Source organism: Gopherus evgoodei, chromosome 1 (assembly GCF_007399415.2).
Source record: "Gopherus evgoodei ecotype Sinaloan lineage chromosome 1, rGopEvg1_v1.p, whole genome shotgun sequence".
Classification (NCBI taxonomy): domain Eukaryota; kingdom Metazoa; phylum Chordata; order Testudines; family Testudinidae; genus Gopherus; species Gopherus evgoodei.
The window spans coordinates 155,117,635-155,133,286 of record NC_044322.1 but is presented as its reverse complement, the minus strand read 5'-3'; positions in this window follow the sequence as shown (position 1 = coordinate 155,133,286).

Here is a 15,652-nt window from a genome sequence, read left to right as displayed (position 1 = left end):
CTGGAATTTCCATGCACAAAGTCTCACTTATCTTTCTTCCTTTTTCTCCAATACGGTGATAAAGCAGTTCTATTATCACAGCATCCTCTCTCTGCCAGAGCTATAACTACATAGAGGTTAAATTCCTCTTTTCAGATCTTCCCTGGCTGAACTAAATTCTTAGCTTGCAGATTTAATGTCCTGGAGTGTTCGGACTCTCCATTTTCTGTTATTAGCCTTTTCTCATAAGACAAACCATGTACTCACAGAAGTATTCTGCCCTCTGCAGTGAAGCACTGCATGTTCTCTCCTGCTGTTTCAGATTTAATTACCACTGCCACCATGTTTTATGCTCGATCATTTGCATTTTAAGATCTCACTCTGACACAAGGTTCATTTACAAACTCCAGCTTTATTGTGGCTGCTTACATCATGGCTTCTTCTGCCTCATGGCTTCTCAGTTTCCCAGGAGGTGTTGCTTCCAAACAGTCTCCCCCAGGAAACAGCATGCTGCTGAAAGTGTCTGCTGGCACTTGCATATTGTTACAAAGGGAAAGGATGGCATATAGAATCCTGGGAATCGGGGGAACACACAGAACTCCTGGCATGGAGGATTCTAGGTGGTGGCAGCTGGGATGGTGTTTTGTGATGTGAACAGCTGAGCAGTAGCAACAGAACTGAGACAAATAATTTTTTCACATTGTCATGGTATAATTCCCCAATCTGAACCTTAGAGTCCAAAAGATGGGGTACCAGCATGGATTCCTCTAAGCTTAATTACCAGCTTAGATCTGATAAGCTGCCACCACCCAAAAATATAGTGTTTTGGGGCACTCTGGTCCCCCCCAAAACCTTCCTGGGGACCCCAAGACCCAAATTCCTTGAGTCTCACAACAAAGGGGAATAAACCATTTCCCCTCCCCCTCCTTTCTTCCTCCAAGATCTTTCCCGCCCTGGGTACACTAGGAGATCACCATGATTCAAACTCCTTGAATCACAACACAGAGAAATCAGGATTTTTCTCCCCCTTCTCTCCCCCCCAGGCTTTCCCTCCCTGGGCTATCCTGGACAGAGAGAGACAGATTCAAGCTCCGTGAATCTGAAACAAAGGGATTCCATTTTCCCCCCCCTCTTCTTCTCCTGTCTCCCACCAATTCCCTGGTAATACAGACTCAATTCCCTTGAGCCCAACAAGGGGAAAAAATCAAACAGGTCTTAAAAAGCAAAACTTTAATAAAAAAAAAAAAAGTAACAGTTGTCTCTGTAATTTAGATGGTAAAAGTTACAGGATCTTTCAGCTTATAGACACTAGAGAGAAGCCTCCCCCCAGCAAAATTACAATTTAAAATACTTCCAGCAAAATACACATTTGCAAATACAGAAAACAATCAAAAGACTATAACCGTCTTTTCTACTTAATACTCACTATTTTGAATATATAAGAGACTGTAGCAGGGGACTGGCAAGAAACCTGGTTACACGTCTGGTCCCTTTCAGGACCCAGAGAGAACAAAGCAAAACCCAAAAAACACAAACAAAGGCTTCCCTCCACCAAGATTTTAAAGTATTTTGTCTCCTGATTGGTCCTCTGGTCAGGTGTTGCAGGTTCACTGTTCGTTAACCCTTTATAGGTAAAAGAGACATTAACCCTTAACTATCTGTTTATGACACACATAAGTCACCAGTCTTCAAAAACTCAATTTCAAACCCATTTGTTTTAACAGTTAAGGATAATGAAATCCTGTAGCTCCATGGGTTTCAGCTCACAGAATTTCATCTTTTGAAAAATGTCGCTCTTAATAGTCTGAATCTTTTATCAAGAGGTGCTTAGTCATCTCAAAGAAAATTTGATGTCAGTTGATACTTAAAAAAAACTTATTTTGACACCACAGCACATCTATAACTTCTTTAGACCCATTATGCTGTGAATGGAGGCATCTGTATTGATATAATAGTGGTTTGTCTCTTTGCAGATTTGAGATATAGTTAAGGTTTCATAAGGGAAGATTTGACACTAATCTATCGTCGTCTCATAATTTTTAATAGCCTAAAAGTCTCTGATATATGACCATTGGAACCCTTGTCATCAGGGAGTTATCCATAAAACCTTCTTTATAGAGAATACTACACACTGCCCTGTTAAGATTCTTCCTGCGGGAAGAGATGTTGCACAACTACCAGGTCAAGAGTTTCTTTTGCCCATTACAACTATCAATCTGTGAACCTGTCTGCACTACTGCAAGAATTACATAGCAAGAAACCGATTTGGTCCTTGTGAGCAGGGACAATAGGAATGTTTATAGCTTCACTTAGGAGCTGTAGAGGGCTGGAGCCTGAAGCTAAGTCCTTGCAGAGCTTTTAAATTCTACAAGAATGAAAATCCTCTTCAGTTCCACACTTGGATTTTGCCTGCACTTGCATTTTTCCAGGATATCTCCCACATAGTGCCCTACCACCAATGCAGGTCTACTAATAAAGCAATGCTGTGTGACCTTGTACAGACAGAGCTTAGGTGCTTTCACACTGTGCCATCTGGTCCTGCTTTAAGCAGAACTAATTGACATAGTGTTAATGCTTGTGTCAGCCAAGAGCCCATCACACTAGTGCTTTCACCGTTACTAGCACCAGTGGAGCTGAAGCATTGTTAACAATGCTGGGAGATATTTAGAAAGCCTTAGTGTGGACAGGGTCTCTGTGAAGAAGTCCATATCCCCTCCCCAGCAGAGGGCGGAAAAGCTGCAGATTAGTTTTCAGGCTATTGTGATGTCATTTTCCTACTCTCTTTCTCTAGTCCTCAAGAGAGTTCTCCATCAAAAAAACAGTGACATGATATTGCTGCTATTTTTAAGGTTAAAAATCAGTAGAATCCCTCAGTCTCTTTTTTAATTACATGGTCTTTATACATAATACAAGAATAAAATGTGAAAGCAAAAAAAAGTCTAGGCACCATCAAAGCTGAAATATAGTTTCCATTCTAAACTCTGTTTGTTAATTGATTTTTATTGCTGCAAAACTAGTATACTATAAAGGCTCAGAGATTCATTACAAAATACATGGTGGAAAGCTTCACTTTGCATGAATAAATCCACTACAAAATACTGGGAAAGTTTTTTGATTCTTTTTTTAAAAAACCATTAGGCACTGTAGTCATGCTTTATTCAGTACCCCCCCCCCCCAAAATTGGACAAGAGTGAGAGGAACTGGGAAAAAGAGGAGACAGGAGAGGATCAGTGTCACAAGTTTAATCTTAGGATATCCTTTCAAGAAACAGTCTCATTTATAAGCATATGTCAGGGAAACTGGATGGTGGTGCGGGTGTGTTTCTAAAGTGGTCAGTGGAGAACACCATTTTTGTGCAAACTTCAGTCTCAACCCTGCAATTTACAATACATGAGTAGGGCCTATGTGTTGTGAGCTGCAGGCTCAGGGGCTCATGTGCCTTATCTGTGAAATTCACCCATTGTGCAGAGGCCAGTGCAAGGCCTCCACACTGTGTAAGCCCTGCATAGAGGATGTACAGGGGTCCGGCAGCAGAGTTTCTGCACTCCCCCATTTACTGTAGAGAGGACCTCTCTGCTGGTTCAGCCCCAGTAGACACAGAAGGCCATGAAAGATGACAGCCAGGTGAAGAACCACAGAGGAACCATGCACATGCAGATCTGGTGTTCAAGACACCCCTTCACTGGTGCTGCTATTCCAACCAGTAGTTTGTCAGAAAGGGGGGAGGGCACTACACCACACAGGGCCATCCTTAGGATTTACGGGGCCCTACGCAGTAATATTAAATTGGTGCCCCTACGCTTGGGCAGCCCAGGTGCGGAGAGAAGGGACGAGGCAGCAAAGGATAGCAAGACATCCGGCCTGCCTCACGGTAGCGGAGAGTCACAGTTCCCCACAGAAACCCCCGTACCCTCTTCCTCAAAATAGACATTCAGAAGGTACCTAATTAAAAGCACTAAACTTGGGAATAAAAAATGTCAGTCACAGGGTTTTATATATGCCCTGAAGTTTTTCAGACATTTATTTGCAAAAACTTTGTAGTAAGGGCGAGTCAGCTGTCTTGCTGAATACAACATTAAACATTATGGAATACATGATGGAGCTCTTCTCTGTTTTACAATTTCTTAATCAGTATTTCTAAGCTGATTTTATATGTAAACCCTTCTGCCCCTCTGAGTTGGCAGCAATAAGGGCCGTGTTCAGTATCCAGGGGTTCCGTTTCAGTAACACAATGCATAACCGGCTCGAGCCCCCACCCAGTGACCTGGGACACTCACATACCACACACCCCTGGGCGCCTCTAGGAGGCAATACTTCCCCTCTCACAAGCACGGAGTCTGAGTGTAGCAAAATCTTTTTAATAAAGGAAGGAATTAATGCGGCATCCCATTGGAGAAACACCACAAACAGGGTTATAACACAAACCATAAACAAAAACCCCCCTCCAAGTACTTTTGGCACTGTCCTTTTCCCCCTTAGGGTTTTAAGTCCAATCACCCCAAAGTCCAACAACCCAAAAGTCTCTGGTCAATGCCACCCCAGAGTTCGAGAGTTTATCTGTAGAGGTCCCTCCCCCCAGCCTGGATAGAAAGGGGCACCTTACGTGGTCCTGGGCCAACTGCCCTGCCTCTCCGTGGGTTCTGCTTCCGCCTTCTCCACGAACTGCTCCGCTTTACCAGCCGCTGCACGCTGCTCCTCCAGCCGTCCTCAGAAACTGCTCCGCTCCGCCAGCTGCTCTGCTCCATGAGCTGCTCCGGTTCTCTCTGCAAACTGCTCGGCTCCGCTCACTCTGTGGGCCGCTCCACCCGTCCACAGCTACTCCGCTCTGTCAGCCACTCTGCTGCCACCAGCCGTCCCCACAAACTGCTCCACTCCGCCAGCAGCTCTGTTCCACAGTATAGCTTTGGGCTCCCCACTAGTTAGCACTGTACTCAGTGCTCTCAGCTCAGTGATTTTCAGCTCTTAGTGATTCCAGCTCATAGTAGGGGAGCCCCAGTGCTAGTGCACCATTAGCCCAAAGTGATTTCAGCTCAGTAACCTGCATTTAAATTCTTGAGGGAATAAAAAAAAAAATCATCTCTGACATTCCACAGTGGAGAGAGGAGGAGGTGCAACTGGTGCTTCTGGCTCCACAAAGCAACTGCACCACCAGGCACAAATACCTGTCCCCAGCCTCTCTCAATTCTCTGGGTTTTGGAACCCATGTCCCATGTCTAGCCAGTACCGCCCAACTGAGGGTGAGCAATTTGTCACCAAGCAGTCCCACAGCTTGGGAGTCTGGGATAGGGTAGGCGTGCCTATGCAAATACACTCTCTGAAATTCTTTCCACCAGATGTCAGTGTAGAGCTTATCCTGACTCTGCTTACATCCTCCCCCCAGCCAAGAATTTGTCGTCCCGACAAATCACATTCCCTACTATACCAACTTATTGGTCCCCTCCAAAAGGCATTAGATAGCCCACTTTAGCTTTCACAAACCTGTGTGCTAAATGTATAGGCTCCTCACTAATCACCCCAGGTGCATCGTAAGTTAACCGTTTCACTGGTCTTATTACCCTGTCTCGCCTATTGAGAATCTCTGTTGCTATGGTAGAGGGGACATCCTCTTGAGTGACGGATGGGGAAGTTTCCTGTGAGTTCCCCTCGGGTACTGGCATAGGCCCCTGCATTTCTAGTTCTAACAGTGGAGGGTCGCAGGTGCTCTGGACATCCTCCATCTGTATGTCACCACTGTCCAATAGTCTGTGTAAGTCATTACACGGGGGTCCCACCAGTGGCTCAGGGTTGTCAGGAATGGGCCTAAATACTTCTGCCATAGGGTTTAGGGCGGAAGAGGATGTGCTCTCTTCTGATTCAGCGGATCGAGACTGAAATCTTGTCTTGATCGCAGGATACACCATGGTTGTGTCTTCCTCCTCAGACTCACTGTCAGATGTGCTGAGTAGGGGTAGGTTAGCTGCAGGAGGCCGGCTGTCCACGTTGGAAGGAGGCTTTGGTACAGCACCTTCGTTCTGCCCAGTTGCCCTGTTGTGGCCCATCTCATAAGGGCTGCCTACCAATTCTCCCACAGGAAGCAAAAGGTTTCTATGCACGGTTTTGGTCTGCCCTGGACCCTCTTCAGGTTTGATCTTGTAGACTGGCAGGTCTCCTAGCTTTTCCATCACTAAGTAAGGTATTGCCTTCCATCTGTCAGCTATCTTGTGCTTGCCAGCAATACCCAAATTTCGCAGCAGGACTCTGTCCCCTGGCTGGAGCTCTTGCAGACGCACCCTAGCATCATATCGCTGTTTGTTGCGGTCTGCGTTCTTCCGAGCTGCAGACGTAGCTAAGTGATAAGCATCCCGTAGCTTTTCTCGTAGTCGGGATATATATTGCTGATGGGTTTCATTGCTATCGCCATCCTCTGATACACCAAAGCACAAATCTATGGGTAGTCTTGGTTCTCGCCCAAACATCAAGAGATATGGGGTGACCCCCGTAGCATCGTTCTTTGTGGCATTGTAGGCGTGCACCAGAAATGCAACATGTTGGCTCCAGGTTGCCTTCTGCTCTGGCCGCAAAGTCCCTAACATATCCAATAGGGTTCGGTTGAACCTCTCTGGCTGAGGGTCACCTTGTGGGTGGTAAGGCGTTGTCCTCGACTTTTTAATACCTGCTATCCTCAGCACCTCCTTCAGAAGGTGACTCTCAAAATCTCGTCCCTGATCTGAGTGTATCCGGGCTGGAAATCCATAAACTGAGAAATATTTTTCCCACAGTACTCGAGCGACGGTAGTGGCCTTCTGATCACGTGTGGGGTATGCCTGTGCATATCGCGTATAATGGTCGGTCACTACTAGGATGTTCCCAATATTCCTCTTGTCTACTTCTAAGGACAAGAAATCAATGCAAACCAGCTCCAGAGGTTTGTTGCTGGTGATGTTCTTCAGATATGCGGCCCTTGTGGGCAGAGTTTTCCTTTGAACACATCGAGCGCAGGTGTCACATTTTCTGCAAACATCTTCGGCCATCCGAGGCCAATAGAACCTACTGTGGATAAGTTCCAGGGTCCTCTCCATCCCTAAATGTCCAAAGTCATCATGCAGGGCCCTCATGGCCAGGGCTCTGTACTCTTTTGGCAGCACTAGTTGATTCCGTTGCTTTTGTAGAGGGTCTGTGGTCACGCGGTGTAGCACTCCCTGAATCAGTTTCAGTTTGGTCCATTCTCTCAATAGTAGTTTACCCTCTGGGGTAGGTAGGACAAACTCAGCTGGGCCTCGCCCCTCTCTTTTGGCAAGTAGTGTATTACGAATGTCAACATCTTGCAGCTGGGCTTCCTGCCAGTCAGCTGCATTGAGCATGGGCAAGGGAGATTGGTCCAAAGCAATATAGTTCACTGAAGCAGAAGGCACGCATTCAGGGGGCAGGCCCAAAGCTTCAGCAACACATCCATGAAGGCTCTCAGGGGCCTCCGGCTCTCAGCGACTCACACTGCAGATAGCTCTCACGCCATCCGTGGGTATCACAGCGACATCAGGTGCCTGCGGACGTCTGGACAAGGCATCTGCATCTACATTGCTCCTCCCTGATCGGTATTGAATGCTGAACTCATAGCTAGCCAAGGTGGCCACCCATCTCTGGCCTGTAGCATCCAATTTAGCACTTGTTAACACATAGGTCAGTGGGTTGTTGTCTGTCCACACCTGGAACTGAGCACCGTACAAGTAGTCTCGAAATTTCTCAGTGATGGCCCATTTCAAGGCCAAGAACTCCAGCTTGTGGATGGGGTAGCGAGTTTCACTGTCAGACAGTCCTCGGCTGGCAAAGGCTACCGGTTTGCGTTTGCCTTCCACTTCCTGATACAGTACTGCTCCCAGACCCTCCAAACTGGCATCAGTATGCAGGATAAACGGTTTGCTTGGGTCAGCAAAGACTAGGATGGGAGCATGAGTTAGGCAAGTAATGATTTCCTGAAAAGCCCTCTCACATCTTTCATCCCACCGCGGCCCAAATGGTTCGAAGGGGCCATAGTGTCTCTGCAAAGGAGGCTTTGGAGGCCTCCGCTTATTCTGGGTCTTAGATTTATTCTTGTTGGACTGGTATCCCCTGGTAAGATCATTCAGAGGTTTTACAATCGTAGCATAGTTCTTCACAAATCTGCGGTAGTAACCACTAAATCCAAGAAACGTCTTGAATTCTCTGTAGTTACTGGGACGTGGCCAGGTAGTGAGTGCTTCTATTTTATCGGGGTCAGTACTCACACCCTCTTGGGACACGATGTGACCTACATACTTCACTGAGGTTTGGCAGAACTGGCATTTATCGATTGAAAGCTTCAAACCGTATGCCTCCAACCTATCAAGCACTTTAAGAAGTCTTTCTTCATGTTCCTCCAGGGTTCTTCCAAACACAATCAGGTCATCCAAGGAAACTAACACCTGCAGTAAATTCATGTCTCCCACGACTTTTTCCATAAGTCGTTGAAATGTGGCAGGGGCCCCAGAAATCCCTTGTGGCATGCGTTCGAACTGGTAGAACCCTAACGGGCAGATGAAGGCTGTCTTCTCCTTATCCTCTTCTCTCAGAGGGATCTGGTAGTATCCACTCCGAAGATCCAACACAGAGAACCACTGACTACCCAGCAAACAGTCCAAGGCATCTTGTACTCGAGGCATGGTGTATTGATCAACTGTAGTGCGCCTGTTTAGGGTGCGGTAGTCAATACACATCCGGATTTTTCCACTCTTCTTACAAACGACCACAATGGGTGAGGCATAGGGGCTTCGTGACTCTGTGATGATACCATTCGCGATCAGCTCTTGAAGATTATGGCGCACGTCTTCCATCTCAGAGAGGGCAATCCTCCTAGACCTCTCCCTGAAGGGTCGGGGATCTTGTAGCCTGATATGGTGTTCCACTCCTTTTGCACATCCCACGTCCCACTCATGTAGTGAGAACACCTTGGATCTCTCGCAAAGCTTCTTCCTCAGGCGATCCTTCCACTCCTCAGACAGCGGTGAGTCCCCGAAGTCAAACTTCGCAGGATCTATCATTGGAACTTCAGCTTCACACTGGGGTCTCACAACGCTTTCAGGCTCAAAGATGTCTGCAATCTTCTGCCCTGGTTTTACAAACACATCACGGCGTGTTTCATTAGCAACCAGTATCGTCACCTCCTCCTGGGCTTCAACAGGTAGGGTTATGACTCCACTGAGAACCAGCACTCCTTCTGGGAGCCCTCCCTTGGTTGGCTGCTCTACCACAGCTAATGTTCCCTTACTGCCTTTTAGGCAGGTACTCCTGACAATCACCTCCTTTTCTGACATGGCAGGCACCACTAAAGGGACCGGGCCCGCATACCTCAGTGCTCCTACTGGCAAATCAGGCATCACTTTTCTTGTGTCCTCAATTTTTCTGTAAGCCGCGGCACAGTGTGTGTGTATCACCAAGGTGTGCAAATATTGGTCTCCTGCTTGCTGTCTGCAGTAATCGGCCAGTATCCTAAAGAGGCTGGAGTTGGTCCCTATCAGCACAGACACATCAGAGCTCCCTTTCGGGTCAGGGCATATTAAGGCAGCGGTGTCTACCTCTTGCCTTACCCCAGCAACCTCCTCTGGGAATTCCAGGTGCACTATGACATACCCTTGATAGGGGTATTCATCCATGCTGAGGCCACACAGACCAATGCCAGTCAGTGGCTGTATGGGCAGGTGCCTAAGCATCTGTTGGTAGAATGACTGAAATATAATAGTCACTTGAGATCCAGTGTCAAGCACAGCTTTACACTCCGCCCCTTCAATCCTCACCATGACCTCTGCTCGAGGCCCTATCAGTCCTGCAGGGATCCCAGCTGGATGGTCTCTTCTGGGGGAATCTTCAAATCCTCTAGGCCTAGGTGGTCTCTGTCCCCGGACCTTCTGACAGCTACTGGATCTCTTCCAACTAATCCTCAGCTTTTCATACACTAAAGAGGGGTTCTCTTCCTTATGGCAGTTAGCAGCACTGTGCCCATCCTGACCACACCGGTAGCAAAAGAATTGTCCTTTCCCCATTCGGCGAGGTGGGACGGTGACTCTAGTACTGACTTCTCTATCGTCACAGTCTAAGGCTCCTTATTCCTGGAAATCTTAGCTTGGTCAATGATGCTTTGCAGCTCAGCTATCCGTTCTGTCAGGACTTGCGTTTGTTTGGCAAGTTCCTCTGTGGTGCTCACCATCAGTACACTGGCCATTGGCGGTGGCGTCATGCTGGCTGGTTCCAATGTTTGGGCTTCCCAACACTCGCTGGCCGCCTGCCTTTCTTCTTCTTCCCTGACCTCCTTTATCAGCTGGGAGTAACTTGGAGGATGTTCCTGCCGTTCTCTTAGTCGGAGGTGAAGTAGGATCGGGTTCTGATACTGAGTCCTTCTTTGAACTTGAGCCAGTCTGGTCTGATCCATCTGCTCAGCAGTCACTGCTCCCCTCATAACAGCTCTCTGAAGTAGTCTCTCCAGCCTCTGTATATAGGCTGAAATTTTCTCACCCCTTTGCTGTTGGGAATTAATGAATTTACAGTAACTGTCCTCAGGGCCCCCTACGCTCCCAAAGGTATTATCAAGGGCCTCTAGGCAGTCCTTCACACTGACCTCAGGGTCAATGAGCTTCAGGGTGCGAATTACATCTAATGCTGGGCCACTAAGGCTCTCTATTAGACATCGTCGCTTTTCTACATCGGGTACGGCCCAATCCTGCAGCATTTCAGTAGTATGCTCCGACCAGAGTTCAAACTCCTCTTCCCCATCAAATAACCTTAACTTACGACAAGAGTTCGACGTAGCATAGGCCAACACAATCTTTTCCAATATATGCCCCAGTGCGTTTGCCCAATCATAGGCTGAATCTGCCGCCCCTGAGCTAGAGGCTGCAGGACTGGAGCCCAACAAACCCGACATATTAGCCATTATACAAACAGTAGTTCCCTCAAAATATAAACACAATTATTTCCCATTACAGTGGAACACTCAACAGGTGCTTGCGAGGGGTACTGACCCAGGTATCCCGGACGAGCCCCCAAAAATGTAACCCTTCTGCCCCTCTGAGTTGGCAGCAACAAGGGCCGTGTTCAGTATCCAGGGGTTCCGTTTCAGTAACACAATGAATAACAGGCTCGAGCCCCCACCCAGTGACCTGGGACACTCACATACCACACACCCCTGGGCGCCTCTGGGAGGCAATACTTCCCCTCTCACAAGCACGGAGTCTGAGTGTAGCAAAATCTTTTTAATAAAGGAAGGAATTAAATGCGGCATCCCATTGGAGAAACACCACCAACTGCCCTGCCTCTCCGTGGGTTCTGCTTCCGCCTTCTCCACGAACTGCTCCGCTTTACCAGCCGCTGCACGCTGCTCCTCCAGCCGTCCTCAGAAACTGCTCCGCTCCGCCAGCTGCTCTGCTCCATGAGCTGCTCCGGTTCTCTCTGCAAACTGCTCGGCTCCGCTCGCTCTGTGGGCCGCTCCACCCGTCCCACAGCTACTCCGCTCTGTCAGCCACTCTGCTGCCACCAGCCATCCCCACAAACTGCTCCACTCCGCCAGCAGCTCTGTTCCACAGTATAGCTTTGGGCTCCCCACTAGTTAGCACTGTACTCAGTGCTCTCAGCTCAGTGATTTTCAGCTCTTAGTGACTCCAGCTCATAGTAGGAGAGCCCCAGTGCTAGTGCACCATTAGCCCAAAGTGATTTCAGCTCAGTAACCTGTATTTAAATTCTTGAGGGAATAAAAAAAAATCATCTCTGACATTCCACAGTGGAGAGAGGAGGGGGTGCAACTGGTGCTTCTGGCTCCACAAGGAGACTGCACCACCAGGCACAAATACCTGTCCCCAGCCTCTCTCTCTCTCTCAATTCTCTGGGTTTTGGGTCCCATGTCTAGCCAGTACCGCCCAACTGAGGGTGAGCAATTTGTCACCAAGCAGTCCCACAGCTTGGGAGTCTGGGATAGGGTGGGCGTGCCTATGCAAATACACTCTCTGAAATTCTTTCCACCAGATGTCAGTGTAGAGCTTATCCTGACTCTGCTTACATATATTTTAAATGTACTCTTAAGTCTTCATAAAGTAATAATTCCAGATTACTACATATTTACCTCACTGAAACAAAGACATTATTTTAAATTAATCAGTCACAGAGATTTAGTATGTTCATAACAATGTTCATTGCTTTTAGAAAAAGGGAACACTAATTTACTGTGTGTGATCTCCATAACACTAGACATGTTTATGACATTTCACCAACTTTAAAAAATATGTTTCTAAAGATTTGAAGCATAACAAAGCATTTTATATCTTACTAAGATACCGGAAAACAGAAGCTGCGCCACTGCAGACAGCTGAACATAGAAGGCATGCGCTTTTCCACGGCGGCAGCAATTCGGTGGCAGCTTGTCTTCAGCCAGAAGGTGTGCCACCACAGACAGCTGAACACAGAAGCTGTCACTGAATTGCCGCCACCGCGGAAATGCCCGTGCCGCCCTAACGGCACAAAGACTGCCCCAGCCATCCACGGCGGCAATTCGGTGTGCTGCTTGGGGGCAAAAATACACGGACTGCTGCCCCTTGCAGACTGCTGCCCCAAGCACCTGCTTGGAATGTTGGTGCCTGGAGCTGGCCCTGTTTGGAAGCAAGATTTTTCTATTATACCAATTAAAATTAAAACGTGTATTTTAGATAAGGGTGGTCTTTTGAAGGATTTATTTTAAAAACTATGTGTTGGAAGATCCAAGCATTTAAGGCTAAAGATGATTGTCCATCTAAAAATCTATGCAGGGATTTTTTAGAGATGTGATTTTATAATCTTCACCAATTCACTACTAAAATATTTTTAAAGCAAATTTTAAACTAAGATCCTGTGTAGACTAACATGTTCTGAGTAAATATTACAGTCATGCACAACTGTTTTTGTCAGTAAATTCAGAAACTGACAGTATATACCTGGGGGTTGGCAAATGCCTGTTGAATGGCTTCATTATCCCTTGAATGGCTCTTTAACAGTTCAGTGCTGTGCTAATTGGGTTGGCAGGTTGAAGGTATTTTCACTCTTAACTTACGAGATCCCCTTCAGAGTAACATCTATACTACCCCTCGGATTGACGTATCGGAGATCGATTTATTGCATCTGATCTGGACGCGATAAATCGATCCCCAAATCGACGCCCGTACTCCATCTTGTCAGGAGGAGTAAGTGGAGTCGACGGGAGCCACGGCAGTCGACTCGCTGCCATGAGGACGGCCAGGTAAGTCGAACTAAGATACTTCAACTTCAGCTACACCAATAGCGTAGCTGAAGTTGTAGATCTTAGTTTGAACCCCCCCTGCTAGTATAGCCCAGGTCTAAGAGTCAGCAGGCTGCAGCAGCCAGTTGTGGGCGCCTGCATGAAGGGTCAGAACAGGGATAGGAAAGCCAGGAGGGTGGACTAAACTGGCTAGATTGTTGGGCTCAGTGGATAGCGATCAACAGCTCTGTGTCTAGTTGGCAGCTGATATCAAGCGGAGTACCCCAGGGGTCGGTCCTGGGAATAGTTTTGTTCAATATCTTTATTCATTATCTGGATGATGGGATGGATTGCACCCTCAGCAAGTTCACAAATAACACTAAGCTGAGGGGAGAGGTAGATATACTGGAGGGTAGGGATAGGGTTCAGAGTGACCTAGACAAATTGGAGGATTGGGCCAAAAGAAATCTGATGAGGTTCAACAAGGACAAGTGTAGAGTCCTGCACTTAGGACGGAAGAATCCCATGCAGCGCTACAGGCTGGGGATCAACTGGCTAAGGAGCAGTGCTGCAGAAAAGGACCTAGGGGTTACAGTGGACGAGAAACTGGATATGAGTCAGCAGTGTGCCCTTGTTGCCAAGAAGGCTAATGGTATATTGGGCTGTATTAGTAGGAGCATTGCCAGCAGATTGAGGGAAGTGTTTATTCCCCTCTGTTTGGCACTGGTGAGGCCACATCTGGAGTATTGCATCCAGTTTTGGTCCCCCACTACAGAAGGGATGTGGATAAATTGGAGAGAGTCCAATGGAGGGCAACGAAAATGATCAGGGGGCTGTGTCACATGACTTACGAGGAGAGGCTGAGGGAACTGGGCTAGTTTAGTCTTCAGAAGAGAAGAGTGAGGTGGGATTTGATAGCAGCCTTCAACTACCTGAAGGGGCATTCCAAAGAGGATGGAGCTAGGCCGTTCTCGGTGGTGGCAGATGACAGAACAAGAAGCAATGGTCTCAAGTTGCAATGAGGGAGATCTAGGTTGGATATTAGGAAACACTTTTGCTAGGAGGGTGGTGAAGCACTGGAATGGGTTACCTAGGGAGGTGGTGGAATCTCCATCCTTAGATGTTTTTAAGGTCTGGCTTGACAAAGCCCTGTCTGGGATAATTTAGTTGGTCCTGCTCTGAGCTGGGGGTTGGACTAGATGACCTCCTGAGGTCTCTTCCAACCCTAATCTTCAATGATTATATGAATGCAAGCTTAGAGACTTATATTGCAGCTCTAATAAGTGCAGTTAAACAGTACATCGTGTGTAATATGTATTATAATCTCTAGTATGAAATGGTGTGAAAACTCCTTTTCTCATTTAGCCATTATCCAATACCTACTGGAGTCAATGGGACTATCTCCAGAGATTTCAGGGTACTGGGTCAGGCCCTTAATCATGACTACACAAAGAGGACAGAGATTACATCATGCAACCTTCCTACAACATGCTAAATCCTGGCTTTGACCTTGTTTTTAACTATGTAAAAATTCCTTTTTGATTTATTTTAAGCTCAGAAAAGATTTCTTTTTGTGAGTTATGAATTTGTTCAAATTAAATACTAATTTATGGGGACATCACCCGTAAAATCATTCCTCAGTCTGAATTTTTTAACCTACTTTTGTTAACACATCCTAGAATTACTAGAACTGAATGAATTTAGAGAACAAGTATTTTCTGGATTTTTAAAATTAGTTTATTTTCAGCATTTGGCAGCATTTTTCAAACAGTCAGTTTCAGCATTTCCCAAGTACAGTCAGTTTCCATATTGTTTATGTGTATCCTTTCACACAGTAACGGGAAAGAAAAGCACTGAAAAAAACTGGAAAAGGTGATCACAAAACTATACCCATTGGCCAGGGAACTAAGGGGCAGGTGTGTTCCCTCCTTCTAACTCATTTTAAAAATTCTATGGGTTTCAAGTTGACAGTGCCCCTCTAAAAATAACTTACAATAAAAGAGTTCCAACTAGTCCTATGGGCTAATCCTTGCTGAGAACTACAGCATGAACTGGTTTGACAAATTTCTGTTTTGAAATGGAAAACATTTTAAAGACAAAATAGCTAATATTGGACTCTCCAGCAAGTCCTAGACTGCATAAAATGCGGGCAGGGGTTACCATTTTTGTTAGACTCCTCGTTTAGATCTATGAAGATTGTTGTCTGTGCCAGTAGAGCTTTTAACTTCTGTAGGCCTCTTTTTAATACAGTACTGTAAACATTATGAGTTCCACCAACACAGCTATGAAATATATATATTAATAGGGCAGCAGAGATTGTAATTTCTGTGTGATCTCTGACGTTTAAGATGTGTCTCAAAAGTTATAATCTTCACTGGCCTAGCTGTGCTGTCATATATTTTTATACTCATTAAGATCTTCATTAAAGAATCCTCGCTCCCTTAGGAT